At 40.7% G+C, this 23,008-nt stretch overlaps 1 long non-coding RNA gene across 4 annotated transcripts in view; it reads left to right on the top strand.

Annotated features, from left to right (window-relative positions):
• The window catches only part of LOC106506610, a 381,893-nt gene that overhangs the window by 29,400 nt on the left and 329,485 nt on the right, over positions 1-23,008 (top strand). The window contains exon 1 of one of the 4 annotated variants that reach the window (XR_001302031.2): positions 13,322-13,522. The exons of the other annotated variants lie outside the window; for them this stretch is intronic. This is a non-coding gene — a long non-coding RNA (uncharacterized LOC106506610). Of the gene's footprint in view, positions 1-13,321; positions 13,523-23,008 lie in introns of those variants that run through there. 4 annotated transcript variants of the gene reach the window in all.

The following is a 23,008-nucleotide window of genomic DNA, read 5'->3' on the forward strand; positions in this document are numbered from 1 at the left end:
CAATCACAACAAAGAGAAAAAACCCTTTAATTACCCCTGGGACACATTTTGCCAAATTTACATCTAAGTACTTTTTATTTATGAGCAAGAAGCATTGTCTTTTATTATGTCTTTAAACCAGCAAGGGGGAAGTTGTGGGTATAAACCAAGGTGTTCTGTGGCCTGTTGTCTTTTTTCAAGTCCCTGGAAAGGATCACCAAGAAGGATGCTCTAGAAGCTCCATCTGTCAGGCAGTTTGCACGAGAGCAAAGAGGCCTTTCTGAAGTCCATTAAAGAAGATTCATTACTTGTGGTCATATACATATTTGTGTTTTATTACTTGAATGTTTAAATCATGCATTGGCAACTAATTGTATTTGCCACACTATTCAAAGCCATGGGAGGACTAGAGAGGTACAAAATGGGATTATTGATTCCAAGGAAAGTCCAATTTCATTAGGAACACAAGATGACCACTAGTGTGATAGAGAAGACACCAAAGCATATGATTATGAAGTGAGTTGCAAATTACAGGCTGCAGCTGCTGTAATTCTCTTAGTTGTGACACAAGAGGTGTCGTGGAAGCAGCACAAATTGGGACAGGTGTTGAAGGACAGGTGTGATTGGAACAAGTGGAAGAGGAGTGGAGAGATCACTCTGGGTTAGGAAAATGGCATGCACAAAAGCGAGGAGATGAGACCACACATGTATGTCTGTGATGCCTCCAACAGAGCAGTCTGCCAGATTGGAGGGTTTGGGCAGGTGAAGAACAAGCAGTAAGAGGTAAGAAAACAGTGCCAGAGAGGGGAGATTGGACTTGCCTGTTCTGAAATCACACATTCAACTTCCTCTCAGTTCTATTACACATCTACATTAGATCATTCTGTTTTGTCCATTTGTTTCTTGTCATTTTTAAAAGGCATAATTGTGTGTGTGGCCTTATACTGAGGGACATAGTCTGTCTAAGTATGGGTTTCTCTGGAGGCAGACCCTGGTACCAAGAGTCCAGGGCAAGTCATTTCTTTGGGAGGTGATCCTGGGAAACTCTAGAAGTGGGTGGGAAAGTGGGACAGGGAGGTAAAAGAAGGCCATAGGGGGTGCATTATCAAGATATTTATCCATAGGGGCACCTGGAGCTTAATCCCACTGGGAAGTAGTTGAACTCAGTGTAGTATGTGCTTGGAGGGGTGAGATAATTGGTGTATTTATCCATCAATTCCCTTCAGTTGTTCAAAGGCTGCTTTTGAGGACATTAACTCCCTAACACTTTTGTTCCAGAAAAAGTCCACAAGCATAAGTTGCAGGTGTTTGCAGTAGGTAAGGTAATCTTGAGCTAACATTTCAGTATTTTTAGCCTAGAAGTTGAGGATCATGTCTTAGTCACCTTGGGTGACCTACAAACAATGGGCATTTATTTCTCATGGTCTGGAGGCTGTGTGTCTGAGATCAGGGTGCCAACACGGTCAGGTTCTAAAAGCCCTCTTCCAAGTTGCAGACTTCTAGCTTCTTGCTGTGTCCTCACATGGTAGGAAGAGGGTGGGAGAGCCCTATGCCCTCCCTTTTATAAGGGCACTAACCCTGTTCCTGAGGGCTCCACCCTCATGACCCAATTACTGCCCAAAGGCCCCACCTCCAAGTATCATCACCCTGGGCTTAGGGTTTCAACATATGAATTTTGGGAGGTCACAAATACTCAGTCCATGGCACTGTGCTTCACATCCTCTAATGAAGGTCAGGCCTCCCAGGGATAAAAGTCCTTGACAAGTGATTAATTACCTTTCTTCTTTCTTTCTATGTGTCACAAAGTCAGCTTTGATGCAGAGAAAACTTTGGAAGGACACCTGTAGAGTTGGGGATGTGGAAGCATGAGGGAAAGACCCCACCTGGGCTGGTTTCCATTAGCCCAAGGAGTTCCTAACACAGATGTGAGTGAGATTAATAAATATGATGATGGATCAAACTGAGGGTGCCAGAGCAGTGATTCTGGATTGGGCCCTGGGTTTTCAGTGGAGAATATACATCAGATGAATTGAACTCACATTTTAGTTTTCATGGGAATATGAAGATGGCCTCATTAAAATTCTGAACACAAAGTATCCATTCACCATCCATCCTTCCCCCAACACATATCCCTTCCCTTGCCCTCCATGACATGTAGCATTTCCACAAGCTATTTAATTTTTAAAATTTTAATTTTTATCTTTTTTATGGCTGCACCTCTGCCATATGGAACTTCCCAGGCTAGGGGTCGAAATGGAGCTGCAGCTTCAGGACTATGCCATAGCCACAACAGCACCAGATCTGAGCTGCATCTTGGATGTATGCTGCAGCTTGCAGCAATGCTGGATCTTTAACCCACTGAGCAAGGCCAGGGATTGAACCAGCATCCTCACAGAGACAATGGTCAGGCCCTTAACCCACAGAGCCACAATGGGAACTCCTCCACAAGCTACTTAAAAAATATAAATTCATACGGGGTTTAGCTCAGTAATTTCTCTCCATCTGCAGCAACCCTTTATGGCAGTTGTGTTGTGATCCAGTGGGAGAGAGATCAGTTAAAGGGAAACCACAGTAGTGAAAGCATTTAAGAACAACATTCTTCCTTACTATTTTAATTTTTAAAATTTGCTTTGGGTTGTGTTCAGTTAATAAAGAAAAGAAAAGAAATAAGAAAGGAAAACCAAAAAATATTTTGGTATTTTTTTCCATTTTTTCCATATGCCTTTGTGGAATCTTGGAATTGAAAGAAATCTTGAAAGACCATTTTGATGGTCTTAACTTTCTGTCAGTATTTGTTGAGTTGAACTAAAACTCTATTTTATATGAGGGACAGACAGAAGATATACAGAAAAATTAAAGCTCCCTCAGTAAACTGGTATTTGTCCATCAATTTATCCATATATCTTCTTACCATTAGAAATTCTTTTATGCTAAGTGCTGTCAAGGCCAGTTCTTTTTCAGTACATTAAAAGGAAAAAAATCTCTCTTTATTACAAGCATTAGTGTGAGTTAGATTAATTACAGCATCTCTCTCTCTCTCTGATATGGGTTCATGTCTGGGTATCTCAGGCTAGCTTTTTCCTCCTGGATAATTTTCATTCCCCCTTTGTAATCTAACTGGTCCTTCTTCTTCATTTAAGGTCAGGGGTTTTAAACAATATGTATCTTGACATAAATGAACATTGGGAGTGGACATGAATGATCTGAAAGATGTAAGAGATGACTTAAAAATGGAAAGACATGTTCATAGATAAGAAAATGTAGTAAGGATGCCAGTTCTTTAATTAATTAATAAATTTCATGTAATCCCAATGACAAGATTATTTTTTTAAGATCATGAAGGTTTAATATTAAAACAGGTTGGAATGGTAAAACAAGGAATGTGTATTACATTTCTGTCATCTCCCACTCAATACTAGAGACTTCATAGTTGTATTAAAGACATGATTGTTTGAATATCCAGAGAGTTTAAATCAGACTTTTGTGGTTTTCTTTTTTTCTTTAGTCTGGTTCATTGTTTTACAAGTTAAAGTTTGACAAGATTATTTTTTAAAACTAGGCAGATGATTCCAGCTTATTTAGAAAGGTAAATAATAACATTCTGAAATATAAAAATAATGACGGTATTACTAAATTTTATAAAAACTCAAGACAGTATGGTACATGCATATGAATAAGAAAATATTACTGGTATAGAATAGAAACAGACCTAACCACACAGAAAATATTTTTAGAAAAGAATAGAAACAGACTTTACCCTGCAGAAAATTTTAAAATAAGATGAAGGTTGCATCTAAAATTAGTGAAGAAAGATTATTCAATGAATTAAGTTAGGATAACTAAATGGCACATCACACCTCACAGTATAAGTTACAAACTAATAAAATTGCTAAATGTGGAGTTCCTGTTGTAGCTCAGCGGAAACAAATCTGACATGCATCCATGAGGACGTAGGTTCGATCCCTGGCCTGGGGTTAAGGATCCAGCATTGCCGTGAGCTGTGGTGCAGGTCTCAGACGTGGTTCAGATCTGGTTTTGCTGTGGCTGTGGCATAGGCTAGTGACTACAGCTCTGATTCTACCCCTAGCCTGGGAATCTCCATATGCCACAGGTGTGGCCCTAAAAAGACAAACAAACAAACAAAAAAACCTTACATGTTATAAAAAACAATTACAATACAAGAAAATGCAAAAATTATAACTATAAAAGGAAAAAATCTTTCTAATGATAACAGAAAACCTGTAAGACATAAAATCAAAGATTAAAAATAAAATATTTGTATCCAGCAAAAATTACCATCATCAAAGTAAAAAGAGAAATGACAAATTGGGGAAAATATTGTAGTTTTGTCAAAGTGTTATTTCTCTAAGCTGCAAAGAAGGCACACAAACCAACAAGAAAATGACTACTATCACCTAAATAATGAACAAAAAGAATGGTTTTAACAAAGGAAATTGATAAGACAAAGTCATTTACTTTGGATATAAAAAGAGAAATGCAAAGGAAAGCCAAGCTAAGATACAATTTCCCTGTCAAATTGACAGGATTTGAAAGTTTGGTAATGCCTGATGTTGCCAGTGATGTGGGCACATGCAAACTTTTGAGTATAACAAGGCGTATTGTAAATGGCAGGGAGTGGCACACTACAGCCTGTGAGTAAAATCCTGCATACTGCCTGTTTTGGACTACCCATGAGCTAATAACTGTTTTTACATTTTTAGATACTTGAAAAATAAATCTCAAGAATAATATTGGGTGACTTGTGAAAATTCTGTAAATTTCAAATTCCATGTCCTTAAAATGTTATTGGGGGAGTTCCTGTCGTGGCGCAGTGGTTAACGAATCCGACTAGGAACCATGAGGTTGCGGGTTCGGTCCCTGCCCTTGCTCAGTGGGTTAGGGATCTGGCATTGCTGTGATCTGTGGTGTAGGTTGCAGACGCGGCTCAGATCCCACGTTGCTGTGGCCCTGGCGTAGACTGGTGGCTATGGCTCCGATTCGACCCCTAGCCTGGGAACCTCCATATGCCGCAGGAGCGGCCCAAGAAATGGCAAAAAGACCAAAAAAAAAAAAAAAATGTTATTGGAACAAAGTCATGCTGATTCCTTTGGTTGGTCCCTGGTTGCTCTTGTGCTTCAATGGCAGATTTGAGTAGTTGTTGGAGAGACTGTCTTGACCATACAGTTGAAAATATTTACTTTTGGAGTTCCCGTTCTGGCACAGTGGTTAACGAATTTGACTAGGAACCATGAGGTTGCGGGTTCGCAACCCGCCTTGCTCAGTGGGCTGAGGATCTGACATTGCTGTGAGCTGTGGTGTGGGTTGCAGATGTGGCTCAGATCCCGCATTGCTGTGGCTCTGGCGTAGGCCAACAGCAACAGCTCCGATTAGACCCCTAGCCTGGGAACCTCCATGTGCCGCAGGAGTGTCCCTAGAAAAGGCAAAAAGACAAAAAAAGAAAGAAAATATTTACTTTTACTTTTTCTATAGAAAAACATTGCTGAACCCTGCCTTACAGCTTGGCAATATCAATCAAAATTATAGTGACTTGACAGCTGGGAACTTACTCTATAGACACACTTGCATTAAGCGTGAGATGACACGAGTCCCGAATATTCCACTACAGCATTGGTTGGGAATAGATTGGAAATGAACTGAATGTCTATCAGTGAAGAACTGGTTATGTAATTAGAATACATCCACATGGTGAAACACTAGGCAGTTATAAAAAAGAATCTGTATGTCAAAATGGAATAATCTCTAAAACATATTAGAATTTTTAACCATGTGAATATGTTATCTATTTTAAAAAAGGTTTTGAAATATTCCCTTTCCTTCTCCTATTCAGTTATTCTCTATCTCATTACTTGGTAATATTTTCTTCATGTCATATGTCTACATCTGAAATTTTTATTCTTCTGTTTACTTTTCTAGTATCCTTCCTAGACTATAGACTCTTTGAGATTAATGACTTTGTATTGTTGACTGTCCCAGTGATAGCACCTGAGCCATATGGAATGAAGCACCAGCTCCCCATTGTTTAAAGGGCAAGGCTGTGGAGGGGGTAGATGATATATATATGGGCAAGGGGCTCCCTTAGGAAATAAGGACCCCACTCAGAGCACATGCAGTATTCTCAGAGATTGGGAGTCATAATTCCATGATCTTTGACCCCTCCAATAAATTGAGTCTTCTGCCACCACCATTATCACAACTGGAGACCAAAGATATAGTGAGAAAAAAACCAACAGTCAGCAAAATAAAAATGAAATAAGCCAAAGACCTTGTTATTTCGTGGATAACCTGGTGTTAGATATTCTAATGTGCAGCACAGAGGAAAATCATAAATCATCCAAGCGTCCATGGACAGATGAATGGTTGGGGAAATGTTGGATTACCATGCAGATACTGCAAGGAAAAAGTGGGGGGGCATCATTAGTTGACTTGAAAAGATGACCAAGAGCTATAAAGTAAAGAAAGCAAGCTACAAAATAGTTTTGTGATATGATTCTGCTTTTAAAAAAATTATGCCTAAGAAAAATTAGCAATGGGGAATGCCAATTTTTTGTCAGTGGTTGTTTCTGAGGATCTGTGAGAATAGGAAGTTTCATTTTTTTATGTTGCCTAATGTTAAGAAATTCCTCATAGAATTAGAAAAAATAAATTAATCTACATTTGTGTGTAGATGTCTGAGTTTCCAACATGGGAACCTTATAATAAAGATTATACAGGAATTACCTAGAGAGCCCAGAAAAAGGTAAATGACAGGAAACTAGGTCCAGAATGTAGAAAGGAAGGATGCCCATCAGGACTCATGAAATCTGACTCTTGGGAACCAGAAGAGCATATTCTTTTTTGACACGGTTCCCTAAATGAAACCATACAGGACTGGAGTTGTGGGAAAGGGTGGTTGTCAGAATATAGGGGCCCCAATGTCAAAGTTCAATCATGTGAATTTTAATAAGGTTGAAATAATAATCCAAGAACTAAAGTAGCTCCAGGATGGGGTTGAGGAGCCATGTCCATATACCACCCCGATTAACACCTGCTGTCTTTGTTATTATGTCCTGCTCTTATTTTCTTGATTTTTCCTGATGCAGCTGAGACAACAAGACAGGGTGGTCCAGGGCTGGGAGTGGAGACACCTGCAATCTCATCCTTCCTTTCCCTTGGACTTTCCTTGGGACTTTGAGTCCACAACCTTCCTCATTTCCTCAGTTTCCCAACCCTAGCAAGGGACTGACCAAGTTCTCATAGTCTCAGATGATGGTGTGTATATCATGGGATTTGAATTTTTCAGACAATTGTTTTCTATAAAAGTGTGCATGTATATGTGTATCTATTTAGTCTCATTTTTTCCCCTGGTATCCTATCCAGAACTTTCTATTGTATTTCCCCTTTGCATCTTCACTATGAGGGTCACCATATAATCAATCGTAGGGCTGGAGGAGGAGTGGGAAACCATCTGGTTCAAGTCCATCCATTTCCAGATGAAACCCAGAGAAAGCTGTCTGACTTGATCTGGACCAATCTCTTCAAGCTTTAAGCTGCCTTGAATTACCTGGAGATCTTGTTACAATGCAGATCCTGATTCAGGAGATGAAGGAGGGAGTGCTGAGATTCTGCATTCTTAACAAGCTGCCTTGAGATGCTGATGTTACTGCTTCCCAGCCTGAGTTGGGGGACCAAAGGTAGAGGACACAGAACTTCTCAGAGGCAGAGGATGACCTTGTCTAGTGCTCTTTCCTCTGGGGACATAACTATTAATCCATTTGTTGCAAGTCCTAAAGCTATATGAGAAATTATGTGTCTCAGTCACTTGGGGGAACTCTAAAAATTCGGGGCTTCTGTGCCTCTCTTCCTAGAGCTTCCATTTGGTGAATACAGACTGAGATCTGGAAATTAGTACTTTAATAAGATTCCCTGATTATTTTGATTGATTAGGCTCATGGCCACCTTTTGGAAATCACTAAGTCATTTAGGAAAATAAATTGTATCTGCTATGATCTGAGTCTTAAGCTTTATTTAACCTGTTGTGTTGTTGCATATTGATTCCCTATCTATTTCTCTCCCCCCCCCTTTGGCATACAGAAGTTCCCAGGCCAGGTATTAAATCTAAGCCAGAGCTGCAACCTAAGCCACCACTGCAGCAATGCTAGATCCTTTAACCCACTGCACCAGGCCAGGGATCAAACCCTCACCTCTGTAGTGATCCAAGCTGCTGCAGGTGGATTCTTAACCCACTGCATCATGGTGGAAACTCCATCCTTTTTGTCTTATTTTTGGACTCTTGTGACAACCAAACAATTGTGGAATTTGCTCTCTCACCATCACCAAACACCCATCACAATCTGGTTGGGGAAATCATTCAAGAGCAGCCATCTGCTAAAGGAGCCACTGAGCCAGGGAGGTTGCACATCAGCCTGGAAGGGATGCTCATGTTTTGTGTTTTCTCTCAGTCCTCTATGGCTCTACACTGTTGTTTCTTCCAAGGTGCCCACAACAAGGATGGACTAACCTATCTTTACACAAGCTCAGTTCAGAAGCATGTCTTTCCCAAGCTTCTCAGAAAGAGTTGTACTTTGTTCCAGCACCTGACCTCCAGAAACAAGAGACTCTTTCATATTTTATCAGCAATTAATTGCAACCACTGCTGTTTTATGACCTGACAAAGGCCTTCATCTCCATGGTTCGGTCATTGTTTCCTGCTCTTTGGCGGGGCTTGGTGATCACCTTCTCTCCCAGTGCTCACGGAGGTGCTAGCCGAGATGAATTTTCCAGTCTGCAACTGGGTGTGGCAGTGGTTGAATCACGTGAGTGAAGTTTTGACATTTAATAAGACATGAGTTATCTTTAAACAATGTCTCCCTGCCCTTGGCCTACTGTGGGCGACTGAGAACATGCCTTGCCTGCATGATGACATCTCAGTAATGGAAAGAAAGGAGGATTATTTAGAAGCATTGGCATCTAGAGGGAAATTTGGAAAGCACCAAGCCTTGGCCTGTTGTCACTTTGATCCTGCCTCACTGAGAACCTGTGATCTGCAGGATGATGTGTGGATGACAATATGGAAAACAAAAGATGGGGCACCAGGGTAATAAAGGTGGCCTCATCCTCTCTAGCTAACAGTGGGCTCTCCTTTCTATCTGTCATGTAAAATGATTTGGTGGCACTAAAAGTACAGATGAAAATGTCCAAAGCTCAGATGAAACAAGTTTGAATGCTAAGTCACCTCCAATAGCTGTCTTAAGAAAATGGAGCTGTTAACATGTTTAAGAAACTAATTTATTGCTCTGACAAGAAGTAGAAGCCATGAGCCTAGGCTCCCAGGATTCTGAGTCTTCTCAAGCATTTTACATACCGTCCCTCATGGCTTTTATTTATTTCGTGCATATTCATCTGGTCTCCCAGATTAAACTCTGTATTTTCCAAAAATAAAGAGCAAGTCTTTATGTTTTGGTTCTTTTATCCGTAGTTTACACACAGCATGGAACACCATTCCCAGCGTATCATGGAAAGTGAGTAAGTCCTTGCTATTTCTCATCACAGCTATACTTAGGGGCCTCGACTATGTGCCAGTTATTAATCTGGGTGCTTTACATATTGGTCCATTTAATTCTCCCCACGATCCCTGAGATGGATATATTATATCTCTTTTGACACTGTAAGAGGGATGTTAATACTTGTTTAATGGCAAGGGCCAAAAGCAAAATCCGAACCCTTGTATTTTGGCCCTGTAACACCATCTTATAGATTGCTTCACTGTTGATAAACCTTATTCTGGGTCTGAGATGTTTCTTCTTAAAGCAGAGCCTGGCCATTAGGGTCTGGCCTCAGATCCTTCTTGACTCAGGAGGTGGATGACATTATACTGAGAAACATGTATGTGTAAGCGAAGAGAGGGTGTATTCTGCTGTGGTGCGCTTGAGTTATTTTTGTATTTTTGATCATTTCTCTTGGGTTTTGGATTTGCTATGAGCCCATGTATTTATCTTTGGATTAGCAAGGACAAAACTCAGTAGCTGGTTAAAATCCTTCTGTATTTGCCTTTCTCATAAATAGCCCAGCTAGAAGTTGTAAGAAAGAAGTCTTAGGAGAGAGGTCCAGGAGATGAGGGTCGGCTCACCCTGTGAGTTGAACCTGATGATGAGAATCAGTTACTGTTCGACTCTGTTTCTTCTCAATGTGAATTAGGATAAAGGCACCACTTCATCAAGACCTATCTCCATTAGCTGGAAAATTCTTGCAGTTTAGTGATTTTGTGAGCACTGAGGCCTAATACTTCTTTTCAACATAGCACTTCATAGCTTCCATTAACCAGTTGGAGTTGGCATATGGGATGACTACTGTGATCCCTGATTTAGAGGGTTTTGTTTTTGTTTTCTTCTCTCTAATGTGTTTTTCTTTTCTAGTTTCAAAACAAAACACCAGGAAAAGATGTAGTTCCATTTGGGTTGAAGCCATAGGTCTTCCTGTGGGATGGCCCTTAGTTTTTAAGTTGGTCTCTTACACCAAGCTGGACACCCAGGCACAGAATGTTTCCTCTCTAGGTGCTTCTTTTTTCAATCAATACATGATATAGTGGGGAGGGAGAAGGGGGCTATATTTAGCACTACCCTGCTGTTATTTAAAATAAGAGCCCAGGAGTTCCCATCGTGGCACAGCGGAAATGACTCTGACTAGGAACCATGAGGTTGCGGATTGATCCCTGGCCTTGCCCAGTGGGTTAGGGATTCAGTGTTGCCATGAACTATGGTGTAGGTTGCAGATGTGGCTCAGATCTGGCATTGCTGTGGCAGTGGCTGTGGCGTAGGCTGGCAGCTGCAGCTCCGATTTGACCCCTGACCTGGGAACCTCCATATGCCACAGGTGTGTCTCTAAAAAGACAAAAATAAATAAATAAATAAATAAATAAATATAAATAAATAAGAGCCCAGAGAATCTCAGTGAGATTAGATGGTCATTTGACTTACTTGGGTCCACTGAAATTTCTACATGCCATCTTAAAATCCTATGGTATGTTTCCTGAATGTTTCTGAAAATGACACAAAGAAAACTCAAGTGTCTTTACAGGTAGACTAGATATGTGAGTGAGATACAATTTTGGGGGGAAAACATACAACTTAAATGACCTGAAATATTCCATGATATTTTTGGTAGATTTATTGCAAAGATGTCTGCAATTTCCTACCACTTTCTCTATCCATACCATTGACAGTGTGATCTTGTAGCTCAATCCATCAGCAGGTGGGATCTTTGCTCCCTCTCGTTGAATCTGGGCCAGCCTTGTGACTGTGCTTTGGCCAATAGAATGGAGTCCAAGGCATGAAGCACCCATTCTAGTCCTCGGCCTTGGAGGCCTCACATGCTTCTGCTTGCTCTGCCATCGCCATGTGAAAAAGCCTGGAGTATCTCTAGTAGGATGTGTAACAGAAATGAGCCATCCCAGCTGAGGGCATCTTTGATCAGCCAGTCCCCAGCCAATTTGGGAACATGGGTGAACTCAACTAAATCAGTTAAGCCTGGCATGAATCCACGGAGCCACCCAGCTACTCACCAGCAATAATAGATTGTTGTGATTTAAGCCATTACATTTGGGTGGATTTGTTATGCAGCAAGTACTAATTGATACATGTTCTGATGCTGATTATTTTGATGGGTAATTTACATAGTATGCATGGAGCCATTGACTTTGGCATCTAACAGATATTTAATAAATATCCATTCTTCTTTACCTTTTTTTTTCCTAAGGAGATATACCCCCAGATGGGAGTTTGTAGGTTTCAGCCAGAAGATAGAAAACCAACTTGGAAGTCACATAGGTTTACACAAGTTACCATATCTCATAACAGTCTGTAGAGACAGGGAGTAGTTACTCTCTAGGCTAGACGGATGCTGATATTTCTTTATTGCCTTCTGGAACAGCAATGCTTGATGTCATCTGCTTTCAGGGAGAGAAGAGGGGAAAAGGAGACACTTAGGAGACACTCCTGAACTCCTGGCCAATAAATGCTACTATTTCTGGCTTTTTTTTTTTTCTTCTTGAGGCAAAACTTGTCAAAATATGGAAAACACTTATAGAAAGATTAATGAGTCCTGGGGTTCTGTGACTTTGTTCAAATCACCAGCTTTATCTGGGCCTCAGTTTCCTCATCTCTCAATTGGGAAAGTTGGCCTCTCCAACGTGACTCCTTCCACGACTCTTCTGGCAGCAACAGAGGAAGTCAGGAACATAAGATCCACAGCCAAATTACTCACTCTGAAATCTGGCCCTGATGCTTTCTAGTTACGTGCCCTTGGGCATATTAGGTTTTCTCTCTGTGCCTCAGTTTCTTTATCTGAAAATGGGGCTGCTGCATAGCGTGGTTGTGAGGATTACATGATATAATCCTTGTAAGTGCTGAGAGCAGTGCCTGGCACACAGAAAGTGCTTAACAAATGTAAGCTATTATTTCATTTGGCACAGGGTCATGTCTTATGCAACTGCACTTTCATGGGATTTAAATGATGAAAGTTCAAATGGCGAACATCAACCCCGCAGATAAAACTGCCACGTCTTTGAAATTCACACACATACACATACGAATGAGTCTTAACTGTCCACAAGATTTTATATTCATCATTCAGAAGGTTTTTTTTCTCTCACCTAGTGGGCGTTGAATCTTGTATAAGTGAAGTTTACCACTTTAACTCTGAGCTTATTCGTTTTTTTTTTCTCTTTTGCTGCTACCCTTTGTCAAGAAGCAAGAGACAGTTTAGTGCAGAATTAAGAGGGTAGGGTGCTAACTCTGGCTCTTCCACTTACTAGCTTGCTTAGTTCTTTAGTTACTCTGTCCCTCCATTAAACTAAGAGTGTGCACCTCCTAGATTTATTGTGTAAACAAGAGCCTGATGCCCAGAAAGCTCTTAGTAAATACTGTGGATGAGTACATCGTTATATTCTGCTCCATTTGAATGGTTTTAAAGCAAGCACGAAGGGTCCCAACTTTGTCCAGAGGAATTGAGATGAATTAGGAGGGTGAGCATAGGGATGCTGTAGCTGACCCACCCAGATCTCCTTTGCCAGGCTGGTCTTCCCATAGCCCACGTGCTATGAGCATTGGCTGTTAATGGCTTACAGCTGCCTCTTTCTCTGGAGACTTGCCACTGGCCGAATGGGAGTGGCCTAGCCTGGAATTGCCTGGGAAGTTAAGCAACTCTTCTGCCCCTGGGCGTGGCCCACAGCCAATGATGGACTGATGCAGGGGCACAAAAGGACCCTTTGCCTCAAAAAGGGCAGGGGGCAACTCTGTGGAGCAATCCTTGCTCCAGAGTTCCCAGCGGATAAGACGAAGGCCAGACTCCAGCTGAGGCCGCACCCTGACTCTGCTTCCCTTTCTCTGTCCTGCTTCCCTTATTCTCTTTTCTTTCTCCATAAATTACTTCCATGTGAATCTTCATGTTGGGCTCTGCTTCCAGCTTAAGATAGGAAGAACTGACACAAGAACATTGCAGGAGTTTTGAGACCTTCCAATTGGACTTGCTGGGAGGGCAAGCATGACAAGTAAGTGTAGTTTGATTCTGTCCAAGTCTTTGTTTAGGAGAACAGGCTGGAGGGACTGAATAGATGTTGGGATAACGATGGGACCTCAGGTGGTGGATATATGAACCAGAAGGAACAGTGCTACTGAGGTCTGGGCACAGCTTTTGATGACCTGTGTGAACCTAGACATAGACTCTGATAGACCATGTTACTATTACAATGATTAATACCAAGTAGACCTAGAGTCTTCTAGGACCCAGGATAACCCCCAACCTCAATTCCATGCTGCCTTCTTTTGACTATGTGGAGACTCACTTTTATGTTATGACAGTTGCCTTTCTTCCCTACATACTAGAGAAGATTGGCCGAAGGACTTTGGTGTTGAATTAGGATGGTGAGTATGAAGTTGCCCATTACTGAAGTGCTGGCTGGAGCACAGAGCAGGTCTTCCCTGATGGGATCATGGTAGTTTGTCCCAGAAAGAGATAAGAGATTAAACTACCTGCACATTTAGTTTTGGGCTTATATAAGCTGAAGAACCAGCCACTCCCTTGAATTCAATGTCCTAGTCTATCCTGATGTTTCAACAGAGGAGTGAAATACAGAATCTTCTGAGGATTATCTTCTTTTTTTCCTCCCAAAGAAGGGGGCAGGGATCATCTTTCATTTTTCTTTCATTCATTCATGTATTCTCTGTCTCTGACCCTCTGTCTCTTCGTTGACTCTAGTCTATATGTGACATCTTGTAAGCATGTCTCTGTAAGCTCAATTCAACATACTAACACTAAAATGAATTATTGTGTCCCCTTTTCAAAGGATTGTATAAAATCTGTCATTTCTTCTTGAAGCCACGGAATAGAACCTGCTGCAGGTTTCTAGAACATCAACCGAGAGTGATATTACACAATTTGTAGTACTAGTTTTACATCAAAAGGGGGCACAGATAATTTAATGTTTAAGTAGTACATAAACTTTAAAGATAAACATGAGACTTTAAAGAAAATAAGTTGCAACGATGATGGATTACAATGAGCTCACCCTTCTGATCTCTGGTGCAGTACAATGTTCTCTTATGCTAAGAGAACAATTGGTGGAAATACCTAAGAAACACTTCGAGGTATGACTTCTGCCAGTTCAGAAGATGTTGTAGGCAATGCTTCATATAACTGTGCAAAAAATAGAGGGAAGAAAAGATGGGAAAACTTCTAGTACCATTTTTATCCCAAGACTAGAAATGCCAATAGTATTCCAAGTTTAGATAACGAGCTCAAGATCCAGCTTGAAGATATGATTCCCGCCATTCTCTGAAAAAAATTAAGAGCTCACCTCAATGAGATGTAGTTTTGATATGGTATATCTCCTGAAGGAACAAGTGTCATTGACCCCTTGTGGTAAACGACCTACATGGCCACTCAAACCTGGCTCTGCAGAAGCGATTAAATGGATTCCCAGTCAATGAATAGTGGCCTTTATGACTCTTCGGCTATAAAAAAAAGAGAGGTATGTCATTTCATGAGTGATGTGGTAGCTGTTCAGTCCTGGGAACTTTGCAGGCTTAACCTGGCCTGAGAGAAGGCTTCCTTCTCATGGACTGTAAATCATTATTACGTGGCTACCACTCTGGAACTGGCAGCGTGTGACTTGAGTTTATCCCAGGTCTGTGGGAAGGCCCATATTTCCCCACATGAAAAAGCAATGGTGTATTTGTCCAGCAGGTGCGGGAGCCCCTTGAGGCTGAGAAACGCTCTGCCCAGATTGTACTCCTTTAGAAAAGATAGGTGGAGAAACCTCTCTTTGGGCCAAGGTGGCTGTTTTTTTTTCTGGGTAGTGTCGATTCTGACATCTTGGCTTTTCAGGAAAGAGACATATAGCAAACCCAGAGAGGTGAAATTTGAAATTCGCTCTGGGCCACGTCAGTTGCCTTTTCATAAGAAAAGAAAGAGTTCAAGGAGTATGCAAAGAAAAACTATCTCAAATAAAATCTAGAAAAGAGTCTGAGGATTTCAGCCCCAAAGAAGAGAGACCTTGAGGAGAGAACATGCCAGAAAAGAAAGGTTAGGAAACCAAATCCCAATATTTGACCAGAAAATCTTTGTCTCCTTTCAGTTTTTTTAAAAATTTTTTTGTTCTAGTTGATTTATAGTGTTCTGTCTGTCTCCTTTCAGTTTATGGTTCTGCTCTTGGAGAGGCTGTGTTTGTTTCTACCAACTACCTCTTTTTCCTTAGGGAATCCTGGGTGGGCAGGATCAGCTGTCACAGGGCTTGAGGCAGGATGGTGTGGGGTGCACACTAGGTCTTTTGATTATGTTTTCACTTCCAGCTGTTCATTCCTGTTCTTTCCCATGAAGCCTGCAACTGAATGGGTGGCTCAGCCAGAGAGGCCCAATACATACTTGCTAATGAACATGCTGGAGGGGACACTGATGAAAGCAGGGTTTTCATACCCCACCCCGTTGCCTCTCAGAGGTGGCAACAATGTGGTCCTGACCTTGTGCCTGTGGAAGATTTCACAGCACTATCTGAGCCCAGCCGCCTTGGCCACACTCCCATGCTACCTACCTGAGTTCTCTGAGCAGCTGCTCCCTGCCAGAGCTCCTCATTTCCAAGAAAAGGGATCACTCTTTCTCCTAACGAGCATGCAGACAGAGGAGGGAATTAAGGAGACAAGTAGAAACCACCCAGCAAGAGGACTTGAAGAGTGTGCAGGGGAGGGTGGGGGAAAGGAGGAAAGGAAAAATGTGTCCAAACAGTATTGTGTCAGTTCTCTAACTTTCCGCTGATCCATATGTGGATTTGTATCAGCACTCATGTCTTACCATTCAAGACAAGAGCCAGACAAAAAGGCTTGGGCTTAATAAATCCAGGAGAGAGGTTTGTTTATCAGGGTCTTTCATTGTTTGAAAACTCAACATCTGTCAAGGACTTGTAGGCCTTTGCCCCCCACACTTTGGGCAGGTGCTTCTGGTCTTTTGACACTGCTGCATGGGTTTTAAAGAAACATTTAGTGGGAAAACCCAAGGTTGTGTCTGTCCTTTTCCTCTGCCTTTTCTTCCAATCAGGACTCCTCTTTCTCTCTTTGTCTCTCATCTCCTCCACACTCACCTCAGTCCTCCACAAAGCAAGTCTTGCCAAAGCTTAACTTAAAGACCTTAAAAAATTTTTAAAACTCTCCACACTTCTTAGTCGGGGTCTTAAAATTCTATATCTTTTTGTTTCTTCTGGTCTAGTTTTTTTTTTTTTTTTTTTTTTTGCCACTATTCTCCCTCAGGTGGCCTTTTCTTTCTTTCTTTCTTTCTGTCTTTCTGTCTTTCTTTCTGTCTTTCTTTCTGTATGTCTGTCTGTCTTTCTGTCTTTCTTTCTGTCTTTCTTTCTGTCTTTTTGTCTTTTTGCCTTTCCTAGGGTCACTCCCGTGGCATATGGAGGTTCTCAGGCTAGGGGTCTAATCGGAGCTATAGCTGCTGGCCTATGCCAGAACCACAGCAACGCGGGATCCGAGCCAAGACGTACACCACACCTCATGGCAATGCCGGATCCTCAACCCACTGAGCAAGGCCAGGGATTGAACCTGCAACCTCATGGTTCCTAGTCGGATTCATTAATCACTGCACCATGACAGGAACTCCCGCCTTTTCTTATATTTCTAAATTTACATAGTTTTTAAGCAAGTATAATATAGTGTAGAAAAATATGTGTGCTACTTAGTGAATTCCTATAACATTTTCATGCCCATGAAATTGGCAACCAGATCATGAAATAGAATATGACTAGCACCCCAAAGCCCCTTAAGATCCTTCCCGGTCACGAGGCCCTCAGGGGTAACTATTGTCCTGACATATAATCTCACAGATTAATTTTGCCTTTTAAAAAACTTTATATAGATATAATCACATAGTATGTATTTTACTATGCCATTTAATGTTTCCCTCATACATATATGTGCTTGAAGTTGATTCCTGTTTATCACTGTATGACATTCTGTTGCAGGGATATTTGTTTAACCATTCTGCTCTTGATGGACATTTAGGTTACTTATTACTTGGCAATTATGAATAATATGGCTTATGAAAAGTTTTCATAAACCATACCCCCAAAATTTAAGCATAAAAGGAAAAGTTGGTAAATTGTCTCTGTTAAGCCTTTCAAAAGACAACTTTGAAAGAGAAAGGGAAACTTATAGAATGGAAAATACTTACATTATATTTCTGGGGAAAAGACTTATGTCTTTAATATGTAAAGAGCTCCTCTACATCAATAAGGGAAAGGTGGATGACTCAAGAGTAAAATAGGCAGAAGACTTGAAACCTGAATAGACACTTCACAAAATAGCATGGCCAAATGACCAGTGGCTCTGAACACATGAAGTAAATGTGCACCTTTACTAAACTCATTACCTCCCCCATTAGGTCATACACTTTCCTATTTCAGGATCTTTGCACAGGCTCTTCCAGTTCCCTGAGATATCTTTATGTCCATTTCTACCTACTTTTCTTTTAAAGACCAGACAGATAACATAAGCTCCTTTCTGAGACCTTTCCTGATCCCACTAGGCAGAATTAAACATTACTTCTTTGGAACCCCAAAGTTTGATTTCCTAGAAGTGAACTGTTTAACTTATATGTCTTCATGTCCTCTGCACATAACATTGTGCTTGCTGTATAATAGCTGATTGATACGTGCTTTTTGAGATTGTCTAACTTTCCCCTCAAACCTCCAGATAGAATCTAAGACCAGTGAGGTATCTGTGGAAACAAAGGCTTCCTGTGTTGAACATGGGAGTGTTCATTAGCCAATACAAAGATTACTTCATAGGGAAAAATGCTGGCCTGTTTCCCGAATCATAGCTCATCTTTAATGAATAGTATCACCACAAGCTTGTGGACACAGACCTAGTGCTCCATAGGCTGAGTTGCATGTTAAGATACATATTAATAAGTAGATCTGAAAAACAGGATTGCCTTCCACAGAGGTAACTGAACTGAGTGATTGGAGTCCTATTGTAGGTCAATAGCATTTATCTCACACATAAGGGAGCTCAACAGTAGTGTCAAATTCAGAGTGCTACATGGTATGGCAGAGGGAGGGAGGAGAGAGTTCTTTGCCCTTTCCTTGCATGATGACTCAGCCAACATTTCTGAGTACACCAATTTTCTTTTGTCATCTTCATTTCCTGCAACACCTATTTTTCACCTGCTCATGCTTTTATATGGTTCTAACCTCCCCGATCCCTGTGTTTCATGCCCACAACTAGCTTGTTTCTAGCCTCATTTAATTTCTTCAAGACCAAGATTTTATTCCTTTGCTGTTCTAACTTTTATTTTATTGAGATGATAAGAAAGAGCTTCTCTTTCTCTCTGTTTTTCTGGGGTAGAGAGGAAGATCTGTCCTTTATGAAACTTTGTATCCCCAGGTAGATGAGATTAGTGCCTTATACATAGTGAATTCTAAGGAAATATTTCTTGAATCAATTGCTTGGCAGTTTCTTTTTATTTCTCTCTTTATTTTTAAAATGATTTTTATTTTTTCCATTATAGTTGGTTTACAGTGTTCTGTCAATTTTATGCTGTACAGGAAAGTGACCCAGTCACACATACATGTATACATTCTTTTTCTCACATAATTCTCCATCATGCTCCATCCCGAGTGACTAGATATAGTTCTCAGTGCTGTACAGCAGGATCTCATTGCTTATCCATTCCAAAGGCAGTAGTTTGCATCTATTAACCCAAAATTCCCAATCTATCCCACTCCCTCCCCCTCCCCCTTGTCAACCACAAGTCTGTTCTCCATATCCATAATTTTCTTTTCTGTGGAAAGATTCATTTATGCCATATATTAGATTCCAGGTATACGTGATTATCATATGGTATTTATCTTTCTCTTTCTGAATTACTTAGTATGAGAGTCTCTAGTTCTATCCATGTTGCTGCAAATGGCATTATTCTATTTTTACAGCTGAGTAGTATTCCATTGTATATATATATATACCACATCTTCTTAATCCATTCATCTGTTGATGGACATTTAGGTTGTTTTCCTGTCTTGGCTATTGTGAATAGTGCTGAAAGCTTGACAGTTTCTTACTAAGTGGAAATAGTTGCTTACTCCTAACCCTCCCAAAGGCATTAGCATTTTTAATGAGATTCTCATTAGTACAAATGAATTTTCAACTATGCAACTTTGGTTAATAAGAAAAATAAGAGAAAATATTTAAGAAAATGGGTGAGGAGAGAGATTCTGAGGCAGAGAAGGCAACTTTTTCTTGGAATTTGACTCTAGGTCTTTAGGTTGAATCTTTAGACACAGTGTTCTCTCTCTTTTTTGCTTTGGTAATGTATTTTCTAAATCAATAATACCCACTTTTTTAAAGTATAAAATCTTTCTTTAACATTAATAAGACCTACATACCCAAGAGTATTGAAATTGATGAATATAAAATGACCAAGATTTACCCTGAATGGAATATTATATAATATTATATAATAAAGTGAATTTTATTGTCACAACATTCATATTGTTATTCTTGTTGTGTATTTGTATGAGGCATATCATTAATATAGTCTACAGACAAAGGTTAGTGTACAGATGAATACATGGGTCCTGGACCTCTGTTGTAAAAGCCACACCCTCCCTGTCCCCAGTGGCATTCAGAAGACACATTGCAATTGTTTAGAGATGCATACTGAATATTAACTGGCCACTCACTCTTCTCTCAGTGAGGAGATGCTGACTTCATGAACTTTTATTATGGCTTGTCTTAAGTTGGGTTTACTAGAAGCAGAGGCTATGACAGGGATTTTGAGAAAAGTTATTTATTGAAGGAGAAAGGAAATGAAGAAGCAGGACAGGAAATGGGAAGAAGCACAGCAAAGAGAAGATTTCAGGTAAAGTCTAGTTTCAGTCTGATCCAGCTAGGAGCTCTCTGAATGGCACCACCAAGAGTTTGTTTTACATGACAGCTGGGCTTTCATCCTCATCCACAGTCATTTTGTCCATGGGATGCCTCAAAAGGACTGTAAACTCTCTACAGTGTTTACAGAGTTCCAGATGCCCAAGGCAATCCTCCAGAGAAGATGCAGGCATGAGCCCTTAGTAGCACAAACCACACAGCACCTGGGGATGAGCAGAGTTTGTAGAGAAGTCTGGATAGGACACTCATAGCAATCATTCCATGGCTCATTCATTCATTCATCCATCCATCCATCCATTTAACAAATACTTATTGAGTGCCTAGTCAGAGCAAGTTCTTGTCCTAGGAGCTAAGACTTAGTAGTGAATAAGCCAGGCAAGTTCTATATTCTCATGAAGCCCACAGCTTTTAGGGGAGACAGAAATAAACTAGTAGATAAATGTAGTAGTAAGATAATTTCTGATAATTTTCCAAGAGAGAAAATGAACAGTAAACTAGATTGTGGAATGACTGGGGCAAGTTGTGTGCACTTGTACAGAGACTGGAATGGTGAGAAGAGCCAACCCTATAAAGATACTGTAAGGGCTGGATGCTTAGGCAGAGGAAATGGCCATCATCAAGGCCCTAAGATGGGAAGAAGTTCATGGGTTTAAAGAACAGATAGAAGGCCAGTAGGCCAGTGTAGGCTTGAGAAAGTTGTAAGACAAGGGTGGAGAGGTGGGTGTAATGGATGGAATAGTGGGCAGAGGAAGCCAGTGTTGTAAGGAGTTTGGTGGGTTTGCATTCCAGTTATAATGAGTGCCTTTGCCTCCATTAAGATGGTAAAAATGGACATTTGTCTACCTTTGACTTAGATTTGCCTTGGCATTGCTTCTTAGAAGTGTTTGCTAAGCAGATTCATGGAATAAATGAGGAAAAACTTACGATTAAATGACCGTTCTTTGTTTTCAGACTCCAGGAGCATAGCAGGCATTGAATTCAGACATCTTATATGGTAATTACGAGAAAATTTTCTCTCCTTGTTAGAACATTCCCAAGATTTTAAAAGATATGTAGCTGGACTCAACCTTCATTTGTCCTTGGCAGTGTGACAAAGCAGCATTTTTAGAAAAGAATGTAAGTTGGACTTGACCTTGGCTATATGCAGGGAAAGTTATCAAGGTCACTTTTTTGTTTGTTTGTTTTTAGTGTAATTGCTATTAAATGAATCAAGAAGTAAGCAGAGACCGTCTTGTTTTAGCTCAACATTCTGCTCTGTGCTGAGACCACAAGTCTTAAGTGCAGCTCTGTTTCTCAGTTGCCAAATAATGCTTCATTTTCCTTAATTTTCTCAAAGTCCACTGGAGAAGTCACCATGGTTAGAAAATACCACCCGATTGTGATAATGCAACATGCTTTCTGGACTTTATTCCTGAGGAGAGATAATAGAGAAACACTCCCCACCAACGCCAATGAATGGGACCCAGTGAAGCTGTGTGAAAGGGGGCAGGGAAACAGTGTTTTCTCTCTGACCTATTAGGTCATTGTTGAAGACCAAGGTCCAGGAACAGCCCTCTAAACTCGAATAAACTCAGCACTTCAAATCAAGATGAACTGAAATATAAGTAGCATTTCTATTTTTTCGAAAAATGCATTTTTCAGACGGTTTTGATTTAACAAAGATGTGGGATCTTTTTGTCATGCTCTTCCCCACACCAACCCCTGCTCCCATCCCCTTCATGGGTGAAGTCCATGTTTAATTCAGGGGGAACTTAATCCATATGTTTCTGATTCATTTACACAATGTTCTTTGGTAAGAGCTAGTTTTGATGTCCAAAGAGTCTTCTGGGAATTTTTATAAGTCTTTAAAAATTTTTTTCTTCAAGCCAGAAAATCATATTTTCCAGCTCCAAGTGCCCCTCCAAATCAGAAATACTCTGGGCCTATTGGAAACACTACTTTGAGGAGATCTTAGACTCAGGCAAAACACAACTCCTGTTGTGAGCTCTGCAATAGGATCCGTTTGACCAGCCTCCGAGGCAAAGGAGAAGGGACAGAAAAAGGACCTGAGGAGTGTAGGGAGTCTTGGACCTGTCATGTTTTTCCATTTCAAGGAGCAACCCAGTGAAGTCCCACAACCCATAAAATCAGACTCAATTTATGGTGCACATCTGGAGCCAGGTAATTTTTAGTTGGCTTTGTGTAACATCTTTGAGCAAGGGCAGAGAATTCTAGAGCAGCTTTCAGATTCATACATAGGGAAAGACTTCGTTTGTGAGCAAACGTAGCAGTTGCTCAACAATTCAACAGCCAGTCTTCATTTTCTGGAAAGCACGATAAAGCCTGAAGTTGGAGAATTGTTGACTATGGAGTTAAATCAGCTCTGCCAGGAACTGTGGGCCTGTCAGGGACAAGTGGACAACTGTTGGACAGTATGTACTGAAGGATAAGAATCATTTCCTTTGTCCCATTTATTTCAGCTGTGCTATGACCCGATTTTTTTAGCCCCCTTAAGGGCACCTGAAGTCTCTGGGGGAAAAAAAAAGTGATCCATAAATTACCCTTTTTCACCAAGTACTTGGCAATGAATGCAGACTCATTAGAAAATGGTCATTTTACTG

Source organism: Sus scrofa, chromosome 17 (genome assembly GCF_000003025.6).
Source record: "Sus scrofa isolate TJ Tabasco breed Duroc chromosome 17, Sscrofa11.1, whole genome shotgun sequence".
Classification (NCBI taxonomy): domain Eukaryota; kingdom Metazoa; phylum Chordata; class Mammalia; order Artiodactyla; family Suidae; genus Sus; species Sus scrofa.